The sequence below is a fragment of the Callospermophilus lateralis genome, chromosome 10, assembly GCF_048772815.1.
Source record: "Callospermophilus lateralis isolate mCalLat2 chromosome 10, mCalLat2.hap1, whole genome shotgun sequence".
Lineage (NCBI taxonomy): Eukaryota > Metazoa > Chordata > Mammalia > Rodentia > Sciuridae > Callospermophilus > Callospermophilus lateralis.
Genome location: NC_135314.1, coordinates 56,898,047 through 56,918,815, shown reverse-complemented (window position 1 = coordinate 56,918,815; position 20,769 = coordinate 56,898,047). Strand labels below are relative to the sequence as shown.

General features: G+C 36.8%; 1 pseudogene; it reads right to left on the bottom strand.

Annotated features, from left to right (window-relative positions):
• Positions 1-10,188: 10,188 nt before the first annotated feature.
• LOC143407830 (serum response factor-binding protein 1-like) lies at positions 10,189-19,594 on the bottom strand (annotated as a pseudogene).
• Positions 19,595-20,769: the final 1,175 nt, after the last annotated feature.

The following is a 20,769-nucleotide window of genomic DNA, read 5'->3' as shown; positions in this document are numbered from 1 at the left end:
CTTGCATCTGAAAACCACAAAACACCAATGGAAAAAAAATCAAAGAAGATTTAAATAAATATAGATACACGCATAGATTGGAAGACCTAGCATAGAAAATATATCATTTGTCCACCAAATTGACAAATGGGTTTAACATAAATTTCTGTCAAAATGTCAGTAGATTTGTAAGCAGACAAGAAAATTCCAAAATTATACATGCAGACAAAGGAAATATAATAGATAAAGTAATTTTGAAAAGGATGACATGGGAGAAATTAGTTCATCTAAGACTTACTATGTCATCACTATAATCAATACTGTGTAGTTTTGACAGAGGGATGGACACCGTGAAATAGAAAAGATGACCCAGGAGCAGATCCGTATAAATATGCCAAACTGATTTTTTTCTTAACAGATTTTATTATTTTTAGAGTATTTTAAGTTTTATACAAAAAGCAGAGATCACATGAACTCCCTTCTCTGAACCCATGGATTCTTCTATTATTTTTTATTGATTTTTAAAAAATAAATGACAGCAGAATGCATTACATTTCTTATTACACATATAGAGCACAGTTTTCCATATCTCTGGTTGTTAGTAAAGTATGTTCACACCAATTCACGTCTTTATATTTGTATTTTGGATAATAATGTCCATCACACTCCACCATCCTTACTAACCACCTGCTCCGCCCCTTCTCCTTCATCTGTCCTATCTAGAGTTCATCTTTTCCTCCCATCCTCCCCCTCCCTACCCGACTCTAAGTAAGTCATTTTATATCAGAGAAGATATTTGGCATTTATTTTGGGGGGATTAGCTAATTTTACTTAGCATTATCTTCTACAATGCCATCCACTTACCTGCAAATGTCATGATTTTATTCTTTTTTATTGCTGAGTAATATTCCATGGTATATATATGCCATATTTTTTTTTATCCATTCATCTACTGAAGGGCATCTAGGTTGTTTCCACAGTTTAGCTATTGTGAATTGTGCTGCTTTAAACATTGATGTGGCTGTGTCCCTGTACTATGCTGTTTTTAAATCCTTTGGGTATAGACCTAGGAGAGGGATAAGCTGGGTCAAATGGTGGTTCCATTCCCAGTTTTCCAAGAAATCTCCATACTGCTTTCCATATTGGCTGCACCAATTTGCAGTCCCACCAGCAACATATGAGTGTACCTTTTTCCTCATATCCTTGCCAGCACTTGTTGTTTGTATGCATAATAGCTGCCTTTCTGACTGGAGTGAGGTGATATCTTAGAGTGGTTTTGATTTGCATTTTTCTAATTGCTAGAGATGATGAACATTTTTTTCATATATTTGTTGATTGATTCTATATCATCTTCTGAGAAGTGTCTGTTCAAGTCTTTGGCCCATTTATTGACTGGGTTATTTGTTTATTTGGTGGTTAGCTTTTTGAGTTTTTATATACCCTAGAGATTAGTGCTATATCTGATGTGTTAGGGGTAAGAATTTGCTCCCAAGATGCAGGTTCTCTGTTCACCTCACAGATTGTTTCTTTTGCTGAGAAGAAACTTTAGTTTGAGATTCTTCTATTATTAATATCTTGCATTAGTGTTCTACATATGATACAATTAATTAACAAATATTGATACTTTATTATAACTAAAATCCATATTTTACATCAAGGTTCACTCTTTGGGTTGTGCAGTTATATGGGTTTTGACAAATGTGTAATGTCACATATCCACCATTACAGAATTATACAGAGAATTGCCCTGAACCGGATGCGGTGGTGCATGCTTGTAATCCCAGCGGCTCAGGTGGCTGAGGCAGGAGGATCACAAATTCAAAGCCAACCCTAGCAACAGCGAGACACTAAGCAACTCAGTGAGACCCTGTCTCTAAATAAAATACAAAATAGGGCTGGGGATGTGGCTCAGTGGTCAAGCGCCCCTGATTTCAACCCCCAGCATTACCCCCACCAAAATAATGATGATGATGATGATCATCATCATCCTGAAAATTCCCTGTGCTTCTAAATTGTGGCAACCACTGATATTTGATATACTTTCACTTTCCTAGAATGTCACATAGTTGGAATTATATGATAGGTAGCTTTTCCAGACTTGCATCTTTCACTTAGCAATATGAATTAATGGTTCCTCCAGGACTTTTTGTAGCTTGATATTCCATTTCTTTTATCACTGAAAAATATTCTATCATATAGATGTACCAGTTTGGTTAGTTATTCACCTATTGAGGAATATCTTAGTTGTTTCCAAATTTGGGCAATTATTAACAAAACTGTTGTAAACATCCTTATGCAGGTTTTTGTTAGATGCAAGTATTCAACTCATTTTGGTAAATACTACCTAGGAACAAAATTTCTGTATCATATAGTAAAACTATTTCTAGTTTTATGAGAAACTGCCAGAGTGTTTTTCAAAAAACCTACAATTTTGCAGTAAATGAGAGTTCCAGTTGCTCCACATTCTCATCAGCATTTGGAGTTCTCAGTTACTTGGATTTTTAACCATTTTCATAGATGTGTAGTAGTATATTATTGTTCTAATTTGCAATTCCCTAGTGACATATGATATTAAGCATGTTTTCAGAGACATGTCTATCTTATATCTCATTTTTTCAATTGTATATCTTTGGTGGATTTGCTATCTACACAAATCTTTTGCCCATTTTTAAATTGGGTTATCTGTTTTCTTCTTATTGAGTTTGAAAAGTTCTTTGTATATTTTGGATACATGTCATTTCTCAGATATGTGTTTTGTAAATATTTTCTTCCAGTCTTTGGCTTGTCTTCTCTTTCGCTTAACAGTAACTTTTAAATTAAATTAAATTTGGTCCAAGGATGAATTTTCACTTTGAGTACTTACATAAAGAACCATAACCTAATATAGAATGTAAACTAGCTGAAAGCCTAATTTAGGAATATACTCTTGCAACAAATAGCTGAATCTCAGCTGATGACAGCAGCCAAACTTCAGTCAATCACAGGCAACCAACTGATCCAACCATGTGCGAACAGGCAAATTCCAAGCTGCAACCAATCAAAAGCTGTTTCTGTACCTCACTTCCTTTTTTCTGGCCATAAAGGCTGCCTGCCTACCTTGTGGGGCAGAGCTTTCTGAACTTCTTTGGGTTCCGAAGGCTGACTGATTCATGAATCTCCTTGCTCAGATAATCTCAAATTCAACTCGTCTAAAAGTTTTCTTTTAATTTTTTTTTTAAAAAACAAGTTTAATAACATGAGTATCTTATGTATGCCTGGAAGTTACCCAGAAGATGAGTAAAAATCAACCAGGTGGTTTATATAGCATCACTTCAACAAAGAACACAAATTTTTGGAGGAAAAGGGGTGGCCCATAATAGGAAGGCAAATAAGTAGCAGATAAAGGCTAGTTAGTAAAGCTTGTTATGTAGATAACTCTGGTACTGAGGCCAAGAAGGGCGAATGTTGACTTTGGTGATCAACTGCTGTCCTTGGTAGAGAGGGGGAGAAGGGATACCTTGGTAAATGTATTTCCTGCTTTAAGGCAAATGGGGGAGAGCAGAAACCTCTTCTTGTATCTTAAAAAGCTCTTCTTGTATCTCTTCTTATATCTTATATATATTCCTTCTCAATTTCTTTCAACATGAAATAATCCCCATACCAAGGTGGCATATGGTGTGTTGGTATATTCTGGTCTCTCATAGTCCCCCTTTTGAAATTTTATTGTTAGAAAGTTTCGTACATTAACAGGGCTGAGGCTGTAGCTCACTGGCAGAGGGCTTGCCTAGCATGCGTGAGGCACTGGGTTCGATCCTCAGCACTGCATAAAAATAAACAAATAAAATAAAGGCATTCTGTCCATCTACAACTATAAAAGATATTTTAAAAAAAAAGAAAGTTTCATACATTAACAGTTGAGACAGTAGATTGCCCTGTATCTTACAGAACCTGAGGATAGGTCACTTGAGTTAAACAGTTACAGTGTCATTTCAGGAGACAGTGTTGTAGGTGGGCTCCCATCAGAGTTATGACTTTATATGGTTTTAGTAAACAGGTATTTAATAAGAGACATGTCTGTGGAAACACATACCACCACAACAAAAAAGGTAAATTATGAACTGTTTTCTGCAATCAAGAATGTGAAGACAGAGCCTACAGAATGGGAGAAAATCTTTGCCACTTGCAACTCAGATAGAGCACTAATCTCCAGGATATATAAAGAACTCAGAAAATTTAAACACCAAAAAAAACCCAAAACAAAACAAAACAAAAAAACAACAAATAATCCAATTAATAAATAGGCAAAAGAAATGAACAGGCACTTCACAACAAGTATATGAAAAAATGTACAACTTCTCTAGTGATTAGAGAAATTCAAGTTAAACTACATTGATATTTCATCTCCAGTCAGAATGGCAATTATCAGAATGGCAATTAACAAGAATACAAGTAACAATAAACATTGGCGAGGAAAAAGGTACACCCATACACTGCTGGTGGGACTGCAAATTTGTGCAACCACTTTGGAAAGCAGTATGGATATCCCTCAGAAAACTTTACATGGAACCACCATTTGACCCACCCCTCAGTATATACTCAAAGGACTTAAAATCAGCATACTACAATGCCACAGCCACATCAATGTCTATAGCAGCTCCACTCACAATAGCTAAGCTATGGAACCAACCTAGGTGTCCTTCAACGGATGAATAGATAAAGAAACTGTGGTATGTAAACACAATGGAATATTATTCAGCCATGAAAAAGAATGAAGTTATGGCACTTGTTGGTAAATGGATGATGGAACTGGAGTCTCTCATGCTAAGTGAAATAAGCCAATCCCAAAAAACCGAAGGTCGAATGTTCTCTCTGATATGCAGATGCTAACACACAATAAAGGGTGGGAGGAATGAGGAATAGAAGTTTATTGGATTAGACAAAGAGGAATAAAGAGAAGGGAGGAGGGATGGGAATAGGAAAGACAGTAGAATGAATTGGACATAACTTCCCTATGTTTATATATGAATACTCAACCAGTAAAACTCCACATTATGCACAACCATAAGGATGGGATCATAATAAGAATAAGTTATATTCCATGTATCCATAAAATGCCACAATTCACTCTACATACTCATGTATATCTAAAAATAATAACAACAACAACAAAAAGCCAGTTTCTGAGTTCAGAGGGCAGCCAGTTGAGATTTCTAGATCTGATTTTGGAGCATCTTTATCTGGTGGAACTAGAATGGCAGTTTCAATCCAATGAAATTTCCTGGTTTGTAGTTTGAGTATCTCTGGTGATATCGAAGGGTGTTCCCGTGAGTGGCTTCCACATCAACAGCCATGGAAATTTTCCACCTATGAGATTTTGTGATGATTTCCCTGAAGTTTATATCAAGTCTTCCAGCCTTAGTTTTCAGGACTTCAAGAAATGGATAGTTTTAGTTTCTAATGGTTTCAAGTCAGAAGAGTAGGAGAAAATTGAAATGTTAGTTTGGAGAGTTGTAGCCAGATATTGATGGGAACTAGAAGAATTCAAGATCCAATTCAGTTTAACAAAAACCAAAAGAAATAAAAAGGACAGGTAATGAGTGCACTGTAGTTTTTTACTGTCCTGAAACATTATTTTCTCCCTATGATCACTCCTATTTCTACCAAAGATAATCACAGTAAGATTAATTTGTTTGCAAAGTAAGTCTAGTCTCATTAGATATGGCCTAATTATTTACATATAGAGAGTAAGCATAGCAATTGACCATTTAGTGTTGTTTTAAGTCTGCTTCACTGGATTTTCTTATTCTTTCTTTCTTTTCTTTTCTTTCTTTTTTTTTTTTTTTTTTTTTTTTTTGATACCAGGAATTGCACTCAGGGCACTTGACCACTGAGCCACATTCCCAGCTCTATTTTGTATTTTACTTAGAGACAGGGTCTCACTGAGCTTAGGGCCTCTCTTTTGCTGAGGCTGGCTTTGAACTGGTGATTCTCCTGCCTCAGCTTCCAGAGCCACTGCGATTACAGGCCTGGACCACTGTGCCTGGCTTCCATGGTTCTTTTAATAAGGAATATTAAATTAGACTTTTTAAATCTCTCTAAGATAAGAAGTTTTTAATTTTTAAGGAAGTTTAACTTATCAGTTATTTCTTTCATGGATAATGCTTCTTGTGTTATATCTAAAAAGTTATTACAAACTCAAGGTCACCTAGATTCTATCCTGTTTTCTTCTAGAAGTCTCATAGATTTGCATTTTACCTTTAGATCCATGATTGATCTGGGATTAATTTTTGCCAAGGATGTAAAGCCTATGTCTAGATTCATTTCTTGCATGTGATTTCCAGTTGTTGCCATGGCACATACTGAGAAGACACTCTTTACTCCATCGTACCACCTTTGCTTTTTTGTCAAAGATCAGTATTTGAATGGTTTTATTTCTCAGTTCTTCTCTATTGAGCCTATTTGTGTATCTTTGATGATACCACAGTTGATTACCATAGCTTATGGAGATTCTTGAAATTAGGTAGTATCTGTTTCCCATCTTTGTTCTTCTTCAGTATTGTGAATACTAATTTTTGAAAGTGGTGCAAAAAGAATTCCGTGGAAGAAGAACTTCCTTTTTCACAAAAAGTGCTGAAGCATTTTTTGTTACAGACAAAAACTAAACAATAAAAACATCCCCACGAAAACAAAAATCCAACCAGACAGACAACACCAAGAACTTTTATTTAAAGGTCATGCCTCATATAAAAATCAACTAAAAATGCACAGACTTGAATGGAAAGCATAAAACTATAAAACATTTATGAAAGAACATAGGAGAAAATCTTTGAGATCTAGATTTAGGCAGAGTTCATAGAATTACTACTGAAATATGATCCATAAAAGGGAAAGTTAGTTAATCTAAATACCATCAACATTTCTTTGTGAAAGCCCTTGTGAAAAGGATAAAAAGACAAATTATGAACTGTTAAAAAATTTTGTAAGTAAACAAATAAATCATAAAAAAATCATTCCTTTAGGAAACAGGCAAATAATATTAAGAGACACTTTAAAAGGTAAGACATATGGATAACAAGTAAGCACATGAAAATATGTTTGACATCATTTAGCTTCAGGGGAAATGGAAAGTAAAACTGCAATAAGATATCAACTACATTTTAATAGAGTAGCTAAAATAATAAATAGTTGCAACACTAAATTCTGGTGAGGATGCAGAGAAACTGTATTACCCACTTTTATGGTTTGGATTTGTGATGTCCCTCCAAAGCTCATGTGTGAGAAAATGCAAAAACATTCGTAGGTAAAATGGCTGGGTTATGAGAGCCTTAACCTAATCAGTGAATAGTCCCCTGATAGGGATTAATTAAGCAGTAATTCAAAGTGGGTAGGGTGTGGGGAGGAGGTGGGGCACTGGAGGTGTGCCTTTTGGTATATATTTTGTAACCAGCAAATGGAGTCTCTCTCTGCTTTCCCATCATCACGTGAGCCACTTCCTTCCACCACACTCTTCTGCCCTGATGTTCTGCCCACCTCTAGTCCCAGGAATGGAGCCAGCTCTTATGGATTGAGACCTCTGAAACTATGAGCCCCCAAATAAACTTTTCCTCCTCTATAATTGTTCTTGTCAGGTCTTTTAGTCATAGCTATAAAAAAGCTGACTAAAACACTCATGTGTTGCTGGTGGGAATGTAAAATGCCACACCTTAGAACAGTTTAACAATTTCTTATAGAACTAAATGTCAAACCATATGATCCTGGGCATTCATTAGAACAAGGAAAACTCTGTATATGAAAATTTTATAGTGTTTGTATATCCAAACACTGTGAAAGACTCAGATGTTCTTCAGGAAGTAAGTAGTTAAGCAAACTATGTTTCATCCTTATTAGACAGTAAAATATAATTAGCTATCGATACACACACCAACCTGAGTGCATCTCAAGAGAATTATTCTGTGTGATAAACACCAATTCCCAAAGGATACATAACATCGGATTCCATTAATACAACATTTTCAAACAACAAAAATAGAAATGGAGACCAAATTATTGGTTGTTAGGGGTTACAGAATGGATGGGCAGAAGGAAGTGGACATTATAAAAAGGTGATATGAGGAACCCTGTGGTGGTGGACATGGTTTGCCTCTTGACTATACCAATGTTAAGATCCTACTTGTAATACTGTTTATGTTACAGATTTGCAAGATGTTGAAATTGGGATAAAGGGTACCAAGGATGTCTCTGTATTCTCTCTTACAACTACACATGAATGTATTATATCTCAAAATTAAAAGTTAAATTAAAAAGAAAAAATGGTAAAAAAAATACCTTACTACTATCAACTTCACTGCCAAGTCTCTTGCTTTTTAAAAAATTGTTTTATCAAATATATTTGTATACAAAACAATGTATTATTTCATTTTGAATATTATTGTAACTGATTGAAATGGGATCAAACCAAATGTACTCCTATGTAGTTCATTTTTTTTCCTTCTTAAAACTCAAGCATTACAAACAACTCAACTTAAAAATAAGCAAAATAAATAAACAGACACCAGAGAATATACTTGAAGCACATGTAGAGATTTGTTATTAGAGAAATGCAAATTAAACTCATGGTTAGACACCACTACACTTCTATTACAATGTGAAGAAAAAACAAAACAAGAAAACAAAAATTAACAAAAAGCAACCCCAAATGCTGGGGAGGATAAAAGAACACCCAGAGATCTCATTTGTTCCCTTATAGAAATGCAAAATGGTAAAGCCACTTTTGAAGACCGTTTGATAGTTTATAAGTAAGTTGATTAAATATGATACTGGAGATGGGCCATCTGACCCAGTGACGGTAGCAATGAAACTGATCAGTAAGTGTGACTATACAGGCAAGGCTTTCATGGGGACTTCTACTCTGAAGGGCATTGCAGCTCTGACAGAGCATGTCAGGCTGTCTCAGAGGACAAAAGTGTACAGCTTTTATGGTGTCTGTAGGGTAGGCAGGGACCCAGACTCAATGTCATTACAGGTGGAGGTGGGGTTTTAGTTGTGCCAGAGCGCTTCTTTATTGCGCTTCTTTGTGTGAATGTTTCATTATAGTCTGCACCACGGGGTGTGTTTTTTACTGTGCTAATAAAGTAAGGGCAACTGCAAGTTACATCTATGACTATTATATGCATGTATTTGCCTTTCACCACCTGGAATGTGTCCCTTATCATCTAGGAGAATCTCTAATATTATAATATTACTTTACAGGGCATGCTATTGTCCTGTCTCATTGGGTTTGATTTTAATGACCTCATCTTGTATGGTTCTAGCTTCTTGATATTTCTGTTGACCACACAATCTCAGAAAGCTGAGCTTCTCAACTTGGGCTTCTCAATTTCCTGTCTCCTGGTGTGTTATGTTACTTTCATGACCTTGAAGATGGGTCTTTTTTTTTTTTTTTTTAAACCCAAAGGCACTTTACTACTGAGCTACACCACTAGCCCTTTCTTATTTTGTTTTTTAAATTTTGAGACAGGGTCTCACTAAGTTATTTAGGGCCTTGATAAATTGCTGAGGCTGGCCTTGAGCTTGTGCTCCTCCTGTCTCAGCCTCCCAAGCCACTGGGATTAAAGGTGTGCACCACTGCACCTGGCTCTATTGACTTTTTTAACTCCTAATTTTCTGGTATGTCTCTTAACCCCATAAGACGGCTAGCTAGAGAGGCTGTCTCATACCTGAAACACAGCTTTGCCACATGACCCCCAAATCTCACTTCTAGGTATTTATCCAAGTGAATTGAAAATTTATGTGCACACCAAAAGCTGTTCACAAATGTTTATAGCAGATTTCATCTATCTTGCCAAAACCTACAAGGAACCAAGATGTTCTTCAACAGTTAAATTGATGAACCATGGAACAATCATATAGTTGAATAAATAAAAAGGAAGAAGCTAGGTTTTTAAAACAACATAGAGGAATCATAAATGCATTTTACTCAGAGAAACACACCACACCTGCAAGGCTGCATATTGTGTGGTGCCCCTCACATGACATTCTGGAAAAGGCAAAACTATAGGATGTAAAACAGGCCAGTGGTTGCCAGAATTTGGAGAGGAGGGAGCTGTGGACCACAGTGAAGAAGCAAAGTATTTCAGAGGATGGAAGTGTTGTGTGTAAGTGGAGTCACTGAATATTTTGATCGTTCCCATCTGAGAATGATTTTGCCATGTCTGGAGACAGTTTTGGTGATCACAAGATGTAGGGCATGGCTGCCCGCTTCCCAGTCTTGGGGCCCCACACACGTGGCTGGGATGGCTCCTGGCGATCAGCCAGGAGGCGGTACTGTGGGTGGTGACGGAAAAGGCAAACCGCCTCCAGGATAGGTCCAGGACTCTTCTGCCCGGTGGACAGCTCATGCCTTCCCTTATGGACTATGAAATGGGTGTACACGTGAACTTGCTCCACCTCTCTGACCTTTATCCTGATTGGCTCCTGTGCAGTATATAAGTTGTGTGTACTTCCTCAATAAAGGAGATTCTGCTTCGACTCCTCTCCCTGGTGTGTCTGATTGTCCTCCATCAAGGGAGGGCTGGGTGCAGGCCGCCAGTCGACCTTTTTTTGGCTCATCCTGGTCAAGGCTTGCTTTCCCTGCTTCTCCCGCAGGTCAGGAAGAGATGGGGGTGGCGGCTAAAAACCCCGACAACAAGAGTGCTCTAGCATCTTATAGATAGAGGCCTGGGATACTTCTATTCATCCTGCAAGGGAGAGAACAATCCCTTCCCGTGCAACAAAGAACTATCTGGTCCAATATGACACTAGTGCAAAAGTTGAGAAACCATAATCTCATAGAACTGTATATCATAAAGAGAGAAAAATGACATGAAAATTTAAAAAAATCAACCAAAACCTCAAAAAGTACATGAATTTAGATATGAATATGGATAAAATATAGACCAACTTGAGGGAAAAGTCAACATCTTTATGATAATGAGTATCTCCCCCTATAAACATGGTATATTTCTGTATGTATTTAGATCTTTTTACTATCTTGCAATAAAGTTTTATAATATTTTCCATAGAACTAATTTAATTTTTTTTTTTTTGGTACCAGGAATTGAACTTGGGGATACTCAACCACTGAGCCTCATCCCCAGCCCTTTTTTGTATTTTATTTAGAGACAGGGTCTCTAAGTTGTTTAGTGCCTTGCTTTTGCTGAGTCTGACTTTGAACTCATGCCTCAATTTCCTGAGCCTCTGGGATTACAGATGAGCACCACCACGCCAGGCTGAACTATTTTAAATGATAAATCTGCATTATCGTTTATTTTGAAATGGGTTTAAGAGCTCCACTTCTAGAGGCATTAATTGACACAAATACGACAGATCCCAGAGTACCTCTTCAAAAGTAAATAAAGCCGCCTTCAGCGTCTGGTCAAGATGTAGCAAGAGGACTGAATTTACCATCCTATGTGGAAAAAAAAAAAAAAAAGAAATCAACAAATAAAAGCAGACAAAAGGCATGGAACTGATTTTAAAGACATCAAAAAACCAGATATCAAAGGACAATTGCCCCTGAATGGGAGAGAAATGAAATGAGCCATACAAAGGCTGAGTTTGAGATATTAGTCATGAAAAAAGAGGGAAAACTTAATTATCCTAGTGGACTCCCTGAGATAAGGAGTCCAGGAAAACCAAAGTGACAAGAATTCAGAGGAGTAAGTACCAAAGTGAAGGAAGCTGCACAAAAGTGTGTGTTGGTGGGGGGCGGCATCAGAGACCAGTGCCCCCCAACACACTGAATATTCAGGAGAATACTAAGTGCAGGCGTGTGAGGAAACCACCTGGAACTGTGGAAATAATTATTTGAAAGGTTATAAGGTTATGAGGGACGCCGTACCTGCCACACAGGACAGAGAATAATGTGTTGTTCCGCCAACTAGACTGGAAAATTAGCAATTCATGGGATACTATTGAGAATATTTGTAGTGGGGATTAATTATCCCTAGAATGAACACTGTCCTGGATCTGCCTGACAAATCCCACAGGTAAGATGCAAAGGATCACACTGCTTCAAGTAACTTCACTGCTTCCCAGAACAGAGCCAAAGAAGGTCATCAGGAATACAAATGGAAGACTTTTATTTATTTATTTATTTATTTACTTACTTACTTATTTATTTCTCTATTTATTGGCTGGTTCCCACTTGAAAATTCTCTGGCACCTATCTGGGATATGTAGGAGGTAAAAAGAAAACCAAATTTACTACCACCTAGTTCCTCAAATCTCAAAGTCTCTGGGGTCCACTTTCTTTTGTCCATCTTCAGGTCTTCCTGTGCCCTGTATTATTTTAGCTACCAGGAGAGCTAGAAAGGAATGGAACCTTCAACCATGGCCAGAACCAGAACTTTTAAGATATTTTAAAAGGTACATTGTAAATAAAACCTATTTTTAAAAAAACTGTTTTTCTCGGTCATTCCCCTACTATCATAGACTTTTTTTTTTTTTAAATTGCTTTCTTTTATGTAATGATAGATATTTTCTTTTGTCCATGGTTCTTGGCTTATAACTCCCTCCCCTAAGGAAGTCATTAAAACTAGAAGTTTTCTTCCCTAAGGTGGGTCAGAGAAAGGCAGTCTGATAGTAGATGACAAGACTACCATTCAGAAAGTTCTGTCCCATACCTTGCAGGAAGAAATGTCGAGTAGAGAGAAAAGGAGGAATCTGAACAGAGAGACCTCCTGGGTTTCCCCACTCAGTCTACTAGCCTTCAACATGCAATGAAGTTTCCATAAAACCAAAAGGCCGGGGTTCCTCCATATTGACAGCATTAGAGCGGACTTGGATTATAGGCCACCAGGTGGTGTCTGCTATAGCAGAATTCATTGCTTGCTTGCTGGTGAGGACCTCTATAATTTTAGGGACCCAGAAGTCTTCTGTGTTGATTATAATGTGTAGAAGAAGAACAGTTTTTCCAACATAATTTTGAAAAACTCAAACACACATGATTTTTATTTTGTCTTGTTGATCTCCCCCCTCCCACCGCCCGACCCCACCGCCCCAACAGACTTAAGTGGCAACCTCCTCAAGGGTGAGATTAATGTTTGGTACAGCAGCAAGGGAGAGTTTATGAGATCTTTGGTGGTTCCTGAGAAATTAGGAGGCCTGTACAGTGGGGCTTGGCTGTGTTGAAATGTGCAGCAAGAGGCATGGCATGAGGCCTGCTTCCTAGGCTGGCCATAACCAACAAACCCAGCCAGCCCAATCTACTTCTAACAGACCTGATTTCTGTATTGTTCTGAGACTTCTGGGTGAAGGAGGTAGCCAGACAGGCTATCAATTAGGAAGATATAGAACCCATGAACTGGAATGATTACTCCAAGAGGATCCAGATGGCTCCAATATCTATTAACTATAAACCCCAACGGGCTTCTGTTACCATCAGAAGCAGCCCCATTTAACCCTTGCCTGATGGTGACCTTGCTTTGCTTGAAGACCTTCTAGTGGTTCCACTTGGGTGATTAATTGTCCAGTGAGTGCCAATTCTCCTCCTGCCCTCCTCTACTCTCCCTCATTGCCTCCAAATCTATAACTAGAAGCAGATCCTACAATATCCATGGGCAAAGTCAAACTTGGGAACAAGAGGCCTGTCTGGAGCAGGAGTTACAGAATTGCACCAATTTCTATTGTCCAAGTATAGAATTATAAGAGTACTGCACCAGGGATGGATGCAAATAAATTTAAGCTTACATTATTATACAGGCGTATTTAACAGAGATTCTGCATCCAATATGCTCATACATGCAGTTGTTTCCTTTTGTTGTTGTTGATAGATGGAAAATTGGCCAATGCTGAGTTGAAATTCTAGAAATCCCTTGTAGATAAAGTAGTAGAAAGATTTAGGCAGATGAGAATGTAAGAATGAATTTATTCTGTTACCTCTGAGCCCTACAGCTTGTCCTAAGAGCACTGAGAGATGCATTAATGAAGGTAGTGCCAAAATATTTGAAAGGCACAGTGTTGTCTGTTCTCTATACCCCAGAGGTTAAGATGGAAAATACTGATGTTGAAAGAACTTCTGTGATTTGAATAAGGATGATGTCGTCTCAGGATGAAACTAATGAGAAGCATCCTGTTATCAGAGACAGCTTGGATTGATTATTTTAATAGGTAGAAGAGTTGATGCAGTAACCATGGTGGCTTAACACAGGAATGACTGGCATTGAATAAATGATCACTGGGTTCCAATAGGAGGGCTATCATGTTTACCTGGGTAAAGAAAGCTTTCTCGGGGCTGGGGATGTGGCTCAAGCGGTAGCGCTCTCGCCTGGCATGCGTGCGGCCCGGGTTCGATCCTCAGCACCACATACAAACAAAGATGTTGTGTACGCCGAGACTAAAAAATAAATATTAAAAAAATTCTCTCTCTCTCCCTCTCACTCTCTCTTTTTTTTTTTTTTTTTTTTTTTTAAAAAAGAAAGCTTTCTCAGCAGAAAGAGCCATAGGATACAAATGTTCTTAGACTTGGGAGATCCCTTCACATACCTTTCTCCAGAGAGGACAAGTTTTTCCAAGTTATTATATCTTATTCCTTTCCTTGACTGACATGCCAAATCATTATTTCCTAACCATTCATTACTCTAAAACTGTTCCTCAGACCATCTTTCCTTTTGTCAAGATGCCCAATGAGATATCTCACTTAAAATTCCTCCCATTCAAAGGAAATCTCTACTCTTTTACTGAAGGGTCATCCCTTAATGGGGCTGCAGCATTACAAAAATTCATCTCCAGCTTTCATGCAAAAGTGCAAATTAGACTCTTTTTTTTCTATTTAACTGGTCATAGGGAACACTGTATTGGCTTAAACATAGATGAGGGCAGGACAACAGTGGGATGGGAATACCACACCAGGAGTGATAGCCACCTGCTCGTCCAGCTTACCTTTTGGACCTGCTCAAGCCCAATCCCAAATACAGTACACCAAATGATGAAGGAGTATTAATGGTATGCTAGACTCTATGATTGGGTGGATCAATGAAGCAGCTGGTGTCCAACAGATAAGTAGGTGTCCAGTCTCTACGAAGGCCCCATACAGAGCCAAGAGCTCTCTCTCAAAATGAAGATAATTCAAAACAGGCATGATTTTGCTACAAACCCTTATGGGATGCTAGCTGAATTCTCCTGTCATGGCTTCACATTTTGGTCAGTCACATTTTTTTTTCAGTGCTGGAAATTGGACCAGAGCCTCACACATGCTAGGCAAACTGTCTATCACTGAGCTACACCTCCTGCCCCAAGCCATAGATATTTTGAAAACAACTGGGCTCATTGGTAATAAGTAGAGTGACCATGTACCCTATCACCTAAACTAGAGAAGTTTAGAAAGTGAAAGGAGGCACTAGTCTGGGAAAATAGCCATAAATTAAAATCATCCCAGGATGGATGGTCATCAAGCTGAAGAGCCAATTAGCCAGAGTTGAAAAAGGAATCCAGCGAATTTTGATAGAGAGCTCTCGATTCTGTCCTGAATTTCAAACAAGACATTCTCAAGCATTCAGGCAGACAAAGTAAATATTTAATCAGTTATCAAGTTTCAGTGTACATGAAAAGCAACTGGGTGAGTTTGTTAAAATGAAGTACTGAGCTCTGTACTTTGAATTCCTAATTCAATAGATATAAAGGGCCTGAGAAATGGAATTGAATTGATGCAGATCACCCAGGTACCAGACTTTAAGAAATATTGATCTACTGAAGCAGGGAAAGAGAGAAAATGAAATAGAGATTAAAACAAGCCCCACAGACTGTCCTCATTTTTTCCCATAGAAATATTTAATATCAAAGATATTTTTTTCCTACAGAAGTTGCAATTGCTACAATATTTGAAAGAAAAAATATTCCAAGGTGTGGTTGACATTTTAAGGTACTGACAACTTCCATAAGCATGAACAAACTCAAGGAACTTTGCCTATATAAGAATTTTTGGCAAAAGCTCTTTGATGATCAAAATCCAGATAAGAGGGCTGGGGATGTGGCTCAAGCAGTAGCGAGCTCGCCTGGCATGCGTGCGGCCCGAGTTCGATCCTCAGCACCACATACAAACAAAGATGTTGTGCCCGCCGAAAACTAAAAAATAAATATTAAAAAAAAATTCTCTCTCTCTCTCTCTCTGTCTCTCTCTCACTCTCTCTTTAAAAAAAAATCCAGATAAGAAAAGATGAATAAAAATAAAGACCTCAGGAATGGAGAAGCTGAGTTAATGTAAAATTGATACCAAATAATTATGAGAATTGTGATTGTTAAACAGATAACATTATAAACTTTGATGAAATAATACTTACATATGTAAATGGATTAATAGTTCTCATTTATAAGGAATAAGATATATAAACCAAAATTTAAGCTTCCAAGAAGAGTATCAATGTAAAAGGAAACTGAACAAAATAAAAAACAGTTACTAAAAATACTTTTTAAAAATTCAGACACTATCTTGTAAACCATGTTTTTGTCTGATAACAGGATCTAGGAAGCGCAGTGTATTTATGACCTGGCTGTTTAAAGAAAGGTTGGATTTACAAACTCATTCAGGCATGATAAGGTTTCCAGTAATATAAAACTTGACTATCCTCTGTCTTTACCCATTATTTCTCTATTTGCTTTCCTTTCATTCATGGTAAAGAAATTAAGATTCACATACCGTCATGCTATCTAAAGACTTATCTGAAATGTAAGCCATTTTGTTTGTTAAGAATTGTGCAATGTTTGAGCTCATTTCAAAAGTCCAAAGGGTTGGCCAGTTCATATTTTGATGTACCTAAACTTTTAATGAGGTCTATGACCTCTGTTCTCCGGGAAATTCCTCCCCCAAAAAAGTGTAACTTTGTTTCTACAGACTTGTAAAAGACCAGAATAGCTTTTGATTTTTTTTAAAAGATGACCAACAGAATTCTTTTTTTTTTCCTACAGAGGTTGGAAAAAAACCTTGAATAAAAATGATATTTTTAAGATTTTCTAAAATAAACATAAACTAGGAGTTTTGTTTAATTTTACAAATAAAACTAAGCTGGGAGGCAAGGGGTTGTAATATTAATGGAAGTATGAGTGGTAGCATTTATGATTTTATACCAGGAAGTCCATTTGAACCCTGAGGTTTTAAAGCACAATGACGAGGGTTGCTCAAATTTTTCCTTTGTTTTTATTTCATAATCTGAGAGAGTTCCTTTAAGAAGTAATATACCTCAAAATGAAAGATTTGAAGTTTAAAAATTCCTCCAGTTTCACTTCAATTTCCTTTTCTTCTGTTAAAGTCAAGCCAGTTTTTTTTTAAATCTAAAAACAGCATTCATGTAAGTACATTTTAAAAGGATATCTATTGTTTACATTTTATACATGCAGAGGAAAAGATACTTGGAATGATGTTCATCTAACTATATTTAAAGTTTTTATTGAGGTATAATATACAGGATATTCATCTGTTATGAATGTATGGATTAATAACTTTATAAATTTACAAAGCTGTTCACCATCTCCACAGTCAAACTCTTTTAGGACTATAATAAAAATCAATATTTATTTATGTAATTTATTTTCTGTACAACCATATTAAAGTAACTGCTTTTGTTTTGCTCAAAAGAATAACTTCTTATGGGAGGAGGAAGGATAGTAGAATGAATCAGACATTATTACCCTATGTACATATATGGCTATGTGACTGGTATGATTCTACATCATGTACAACCAGAAGAATGAGAAATTATACTCCATTTACATCAGATTTGTCAAAGTGTATTCTATTTGCATGTATGACTAATTAGAGCAAATAAAAAAAAGAGAGACAAGAAAAAAAGAATAACTTCTAACAAAGGTAATCTATTTTTAAATGAGTTCCTCAAATTTTTCTATTGATATTTAAAATACACCGGGACATTTATTTTCAATACAAATAAAAAAAGTTGGACCAGTGAAATACGCTTCATGATATGAACAAATGAGAAATCCTAAGATTGCTATAATTCCCAAATTTTTATGGAAGAAATAATCCAAGGAGGACTACAAAAAATGAATTTAAGTATGTACTTGATTTCTGAAAGACACTTATAAACACAACTTAAACTCTCACTTAACCTTCTATAATCCCTCCAATAACACTTACTCAGATATTAGGTACAATAAAAATCTAGTTAAAAAATATATCCCGCAGGGACAGGGGGGAACAGAAAAATAACTTTAGATAGAAATCCATGTCCAAAAAGAAGCTCTAATTAATCAAATGTAATCCCCCCCCCCCCGAAACACAGCAATTTTAGATGGCTGTTCTTCACACCTCTTTTAAAACTAATTCTCAATCTGAGGTTTGTTTTCCAGAAAATTTGGGGTTTTGTTCTTTGGAGCTTGTTGTCTATAATTCCTTCTAGAGATTTTAGATCCAGATAAAGAGTGGAGAAACACTGATTCTAACTTTCTGGCTTCTGTACTCGGTGTATTTTTGTCACTTCTTATATTCCAATGGGCTTCATGTGTATCTTCCCTGGGAAACACTTGCTGGAGGGGCTTTTGTTCCTTAGCTGAAGATTGGAAACTACTTTCCTTCCTTGGTGTCCACCTGGCTTTCCCAATGAGGAAGTCCTCACTGCTGTCACTATCTCAGACTGGAAGACTGTCTGTAGAAGCTTTCTTCTGTGCTGTTCACCAAAATACTCCCTTTTCTCTTCATATAATTGTTCTTTGCTATCACTGTTACTGCTAACTGAGCTACCAGACCCTTTTTGTTTGTTTGTTTGTTTTGACTTAATGTTTTCATATTTGTTTCAGCAGGTGTCCGCTCAGGTTCTCAAAGAACTACAGAATCCTTTCCCAAAGGCTTGGACAGAGAATCTGTAATGTTCACTGTTTTGGATCCATGTTCCACCTTGGTTATTTTTTTCTTTTGAAGTATTTATTGATTTCTTGGCCAGTATTTTGGCTTCTTTCACTTTTTGATCACTGGTGGTAATTTCTTCATGCTGTAATTTCCCTGTATCATCATTTGAACATAAGGTATCTTTAAAGTGATTTTCTTCTGAAGTATTTTTTGAAAAGTCAACTTGGGTAGCATTTTGTCTTGCATCTTTAAAGGCTTGGACAGAAGCTTTTAGCACATCTATTTTTTTTTCTTCAAAAGAGAGTGTATTGTCAACCTGGCAATTGCTCTATCAGAGGCAATAGAATTTGGCTTAAAAATCCTTTTCAGTGGTGCTACTGAAACTCAGTGAGAAAAAGTCATCCTACACTAATAGTTGATAAGTCTTCTTTTTGCAGATTTTTTCAAAATCAATATCATCACTAAGAGCAGATTTAGTTACTGTATTAAGTTTTAATTCCTTCATGGCACGGATTTCTTCAAGTAAACCACTGTGGCCATCTTTTTTTAATATTTATTTTTTAGTTTTAGGTGGACACAATATCTCTATTTTATTTTTATATGGTGTTGAGGATCGAACCCAGAGCTACGTGCATGCCAGGCGATTGCGTAATCGCTTGAGCCACATCCCCAGCCCATCCATCTTTTGTTTTTTAATAGCACATCTTTAGTGCCCTTTTTTGACTTCAGTCTGATAAGTTTTCACATGACCTAAACTTGGTTTCTCTTCACTTCTTTTCTCATCTTCACAACCATCTCCATGCCTGCAGGCCACACAATTCCAGTCTGATATTTGTTCTCTGATATCTGTAGGGTACCATTGACTTCCAAAAGGTCTCATTGTTGAAGTTCAGAGATCCTGACTGCAATGTGGTAGGTCCAGGTGGAGAATCCCCAGCTCCCTGTGTGTGAACTCTGTCTTACCACCACAACCCAACTTTAGAACATTCACATCATCCCAGTAAGAGCATTTTCATTCAGCCACCATCTCTTGCTCAACCCAGTTCCAGGCAACTACTAATATACTTTCTGTCTCTATAGGTTTGTCTTTTCTGGATATTTCATATAAATTGAATCATGCAATATGAGGTCTTTGCATCTGGTTTCTTTTCCTTTAGCATAATATTTTTGAGACTCATCCATTTCATAGTATGTGTTGGTAAAGTGTTCCTTTCTATTGTAGGAGAATTCTATGTATGAATAACCACAGGATGACTGAGTTGTGCCCTACCCCCATTCATATGTTGAAGTCCTACACCAGTACAACAGAATGTGACTGTTTTGGGAGATAAGGCTCTAAAGAGGCAATTAACTTAAAATTAGTCTGTTTATGGGGTGTCCTAATCCAATCCAATTGATGTCCTTATATAAAGAGATTAGGACATACAGAGAAGGCAGCCATCTATGAGCCAAGGAGAAAAGCATCAGAAAAACCTAAACCTGCGGACACCTTGATCTTGGATTTACAGTCTTCAGAACTGTGAGAAATAAATTACTTTTGTTTAAGACACGCATCTATGGCATTTTGTCATGGAAAACACCAGTCTAGAGGCCAACTAACACACAGAAAACTAACACACAATTCTAGTGGCAGTGCAATGGCATTTAATTCTGGTTTTAATTTTCATTTTCCTAATGACTAATGACATGGATCATTTTTTATGTGCTAATTAGGAACTTTCATATATTCTTTGGTGAAATTTTTATTCAAATCTTTCCATCTTAAAACAATTTGATTCTTCTGCTCAGAAAGAAATTAGGAAAAGAATCACAATAGTTAAAAAAAACACTTAGGGAAAAAAATCTAACTAAGGAAGAGAAAGACTTTTACAAGGAAATTATAAGACATTTAAAAAAGAAATTGAAGAAGATGCTAGCAGATGAAAAGACATACCATGTTCACGGATAGGCAGAATTAATATAATTAGAATGAGCAT